We start from the raw sequence: 5,001 nt of genomic DNA, 5'->3' as shown, positions 1-5,001 counted from the left end.
AAGAGGGAGGAGGGGGCGTGGTTATCACACTGAGGAAAAGAGGGAGGAGGGGGCGTGGTTATCACACTGAGGAGAAGAGGGGGCGTGGTTCTCACACTGAGGAGAAGAGGGGGCGTGGTTATCACACTGAGGAGAAGAGGGGGTGTGGTTCTCACACTGAGGAGAAGAGGGGGCGTGGTTATAACACTGAGGAGAAGAGGGGGCGTGGTTCTCACACTGAGGAGAAAAGGGGGCGTGGTTCTTACACTGAGGAGAAGAGGGGGCGTGTTTATCACACTGAGGAGAAGAGGGGGCGTGGTTATCACACTGAGGAGAAGAGGGAGGGGGCGTGGTTATCACACTGAGGAGAAGAGGGAGAAGGGGGCGTGGTTATCACACTGAGAAGAGGGAGAAGGGGGCGTGGTTATCACACTGAGAAGAGAGAGAAGGGGGTGTGGTTATCACACTGAGGAGAAGAGGGAGAAGGGGGCGTGGTTATCACACTGAGGAGAAGAGGGAGGAGGGGGCATGGTTTTCACACTGAGGAGAAGAGGGAGGAGGGGGCGTGGTTATCACACTAAGGAGAAGAGGGGGCGTGGTTATCACACTGAGGAAAAGAGGGAGAAGGGGGCGTGGTTATCACACTGAGGAGAAGAGGGAGGAGGGGGCGTGGTTATCACACTGAGGAGAAGAGGGGTCGTGGTTCTCACACTGAGGAGAAGAGGGGGCGTGGTTATCACACTGAGGAGAAGAGGGAGGAGGGGGCGTGGTTATCATACTGAAACCATTGTATGTTGAGTCTATGGAAAACGGTTAACTGGTTCTGGAGCCCCAGAACCATTGTATGTTGAGTATATGGAAAAAGGGTAACTGGTTCTGGAGCCCCGGAACCATTGTATGTTGAGTCTATGGAAAATGGGTAACTGGTTCTGGAGCCCCGGAACCATTGTATGTTGAGTCTATGGAAACCTGGTAACTGGTTCTGGAGCCCCGGAACCATTGTATGTTGAGTCTATGGAAAAAGGGTAACTGGTTCTGGAGCCCCGGAACCATTGTATGTTGAGTCTATGGAAAATGGGTAACTGGTTCTGGAGCCCCGGAACCATTGTATGTTGAGTCTATGGAAAACTGGTAACTGGTTCTGGAGCCCCGGAACCATTGTATGTTGAGTCTATGGAAAACTGGTAATTGGTTCTGGAGACCCGGAACCATTGTATGTTGAGTCTATGGAAACCTGCTAACTGGTTCTGGAGCCCCGGAACCATTGTATGTTGAGTCTATGGAAAACTGGTAATTGGTTCTGGAGCCCCGGAACCATTGTATGTTGAGTCTATGGAAAATGGGTAACTGGTTCTGGAGCCCCTGAACCATTGTATGTTGAGTCTATGGAAACCTGGTAATTGGTTCTGGAGCCCCGGAACCATTGTATGTTGAGTCTATGGAAAACTGGTAATTGGTTCTGGAGCCCCGGAACCATTGTATGTTGAGTCTATGAAAAACTGGTAATTGGTTCTGGAGCCCCGGAACCATTGTATGTTGAGTCTATGGAAAACTGGTAATTGGTTCTGGAGCCCCGGAACCATTGTATGTTGAGTCTATGGAAAGCTGGTAATTGGTGCTGGAGCCCCGGAACCATTGTATGTTGAGTCTATGGAAAACTGATAATTGGTGCTGGAGCCCCGGAACCATTGTATATTGAGTCTATGGAAAACTGATAATTGGTGCTGGAGCCCCGGAACCATTGTATGTTGAGTCTATGGAAAGCTGGTAATTGGTGCTGGAGCCCCGGAACCATTGTATGTTGAGTCTATGGAAAACTGATAATTGGTGCTGGAGCCCCGGAACCATTGCATGTTGAGTCTATGGAAAGCTGGTAATTGGTGCTGGAGCCCCAGAACCATTGTATGTTGAGCACATATCTCTATGGAAACCTGGTAACTGGCTCCGTGACGACCATTGTATGTTGAGTGTCTGTAGGTCCAATACGATGACCCCAACTCATATACGTTTGATTTTGTTTTACTTCTGTTAAAAAAATTATAACTGCACAAAAACTAGAATGTTTACAAATGTCCTTCTGACCCGTATAAGTTTAGTATTTTTCCGTGTACAGGGATGTGTGAGATTTTTTGCGCCGTGGTCTGTAGTTTTTATTGGTACTTTTTTTTTTATCACCGTGGTCTGTAGTTTTTATTGGTACTTTTTTTTTATCACCGTGGTCTGTAGTTTTTATTGGTACTTTTTTTTTATCACCGTGGTCTGTAGTTTATCAGTATTTTTGTTCTGATGGGACTTTTTGATCGCTTTTTATAACATTTTTTAGGGTATACAAAGTGACCAAACATATGGAATTTTGGACTTAGTTATTTTTTATGGATACGCCATTAACCGTGCGGTTTAAGTGTTAAAGCCTGCAGGGCTGTATTTATGGGAGGGACTTGGGCCTATATAAGGACCACAATCCCCTGCATTTGCAGTGTTCTCTGTTACCAGAAGCGGTTAGCTCATATGTTCGGAGGGATAGCTAAGTGCTACCTTGTTAATACGAGGTCACAGCATGATTATTTTCCATCCACTGTGGCATACTTGTTCGCCCGTGGGAATTTCAGTCCCTGTGCATGCCAAGTGGGGACCGGATCGGGATGCTTGCTGACATCATTCAGCAGGCATCCAGTGACAATGCCCGGGGTGGTCCTGAGACGATCTGCGGCGATTATGGGTCATACGGGTCTCCGATGACCCAATGACCTAGAAAATAAGGGGGATCGGGGCTGTCCAAGACACTCACGATCCCCCTGAAGGGATAGGAGTGAGGTGGCAGGGGTGGCACCCTTCCTATCCCTACTATTGGTCGGTCAGAAGCGACTGACCAATAGCAGATCAGGGGTGGGGGAGTTTAAAGATCGGTTGCCCCATTCTGCTCACCCACAGTAGTCCGGGCAGAATGGGGGAACTGTCCTGTGACCGGCGCCGGAGGTCACCCACCATTGGCGGCGGCAATTGGTGGCGGCGGCAGCGGGCAGCGATGACGTGCAGCTGTCTCCCTGGTGCAGACTACGGTAGCTGGTGAGTTGCCTAGCAACATCTGGAGGGCTACCGTTTGGAGACCCCTATACAGTGGTCTCTAAACTGTAGCCCTCCAGATGTTGCAAAACTACAACTCACAGCATGCCCACACAGCAAACATCTGTCTCGTCATGCTGGGAGTTGCGTACCTCCAGCTGTTGCATAACTACACCTCCCAGCATGCCCTTTGGCGATCAGTACATGCTGGGAGTTGTAATTTTGCAACAGCTGGAGGCACACTGGTTGGAAAATACTGATTTAGATATCAGAACCTAACTGAATGTTTTCCAACCAGTGTGCCTCCGCCACAGCGCAAACTCCTAGCGGGAAACTCACCGTAAACCCCCACAAGTGCGAATGTACCCTAAAAACACTACACTACACTAACACATAATAAAGAGTAAAACACTACATATACACCCCTTACACTGTCCCCCCCCCCCCCAAATAAAAGTGAAAACGTATTGTATGGCAGTGTTTACAAAATGGAGCCTCCAGCTGTTGCAAAACAACAACTCCCAGCATTTCCATACAGCCACTGACTGTCCAGGCATGCTGGGAGTTTAGCAACAGCTGGAGGCACCTTGTTTGGGAATTACTGGTGTAGAATATCCCTATGTCCACCCCTATGCAATCCCCAATTTAGTCCTCAAATGCGCATGGCGCTCTCTCACTTCAGAGCCCTGTCGTATTTCAAGGAAACTGTTTAGGGCCACATATGGGGTATCTCCGTACTCGGGAGAAATTGCACTACACATTTTGGGGGCTTTTTCTCCTTTTAGCCCTTATGAAAAGGAAAATTTGTGGTCTATACCAGCCTGTTAGTGTAAAAAAAAAAAAAAATTACACTAACATGCTGGTGTTGCCCCATAGGTTTTACTTTCACAAGAGGTAAAAGGAAAAAAAGACCCCCAAAATTGGTAGCACAATATGGAAATACCCCATATGTGGGCGTAAAATGCTCTGCGGGCGCACAACAATGCTCAAGAGTGACAGCACACGATGTACATTTGAGGCCTAAATTGGTGACTTTGCAGCCGTTCTGACATAAACGCAAAAAAAGAAATACCCACATGTGACCCCATTTTGGAAACTACACCCCTTACGGAACATAACAAGGGGTATAGTGAGCCTTAACACCCCACAGGTGTTTGATGAATTTTCGTTAAAGTTGGATGGAAATATGGAAAAAAACTAAAATGCTGGTGTTACCCTAAATTTTTCATTTTCACAAGGGAAAATAGGAAAAAAGCCCCGCAAAATCTGTAACCCCATTTCTTCTGAGTAAGAACATACCCCATATGTGGATGTAAAGTGCTCTACGGGCGAACTACAATGCTCAGAAGAGAAGGAGCGCCATTGGGCTTCTGGTGTTTACAAAGCCCCCCGTGGTGCCAGAACAGTGGACCACCCACATGTGACCCCATTTTGGAAACTACACCCCTCATGTAATGTAATAGGGGGTGCAGTGAGCATTTACACCCCACAGGTGTCTGACAGATTTTTGGAACAGTGGTCCGTGAAAATGAAAAATAAAATTTTTCATTTGCTCAGCCCACTGTTCCAATGATCTGTCAAACGCCAGTGGGGTGTAAATTCTCACTGCATCCCTTATTACATTCTGTGAGGGGTGTAGTTTCCACAATGGGGTCACCTGTGTGTGGGGGGGTCCACTGTTCTGGCACCACAGGGGGCTTTGTAAATGCACATGGCCCCTGACTTTTATTCCACCCAAGTTCTCTCTCCAAAAGCTCAATGGCGCTCCTCCTCTTCTGAGCATTGTAGTTCGCCCGCAGAGCACTTTACATCCACATATGGGGTATTTCCATACTCAGAAGAAACGGGGTTACTAATTTTGGGGGCCATTTTCTCCTTTTTTCCCTTGTAAAAATGTAAAATTTGGTGAAAAATCTGCATTTTAGTGAAAATAATTATTTTTTCATTTACACATCCGAT

Source organism: Hyla sarda, unplaced genomic scaffold, assembly GCF_029499605.1.
Source record: "Hyla sarda isolate aHylSar1 unplaced genomic scaffold, aHylSar1.hap1 scaffold_273, whole genome shotgun sequence".
Lineage (NCBI taxonomy): Eukaryota > Metazoa > Chordata > Amphibia > Anura > Hylidae > Hyla > Hyla sarda.
This window is presented reverse-complemented; position numbering follows the sequence as displayed.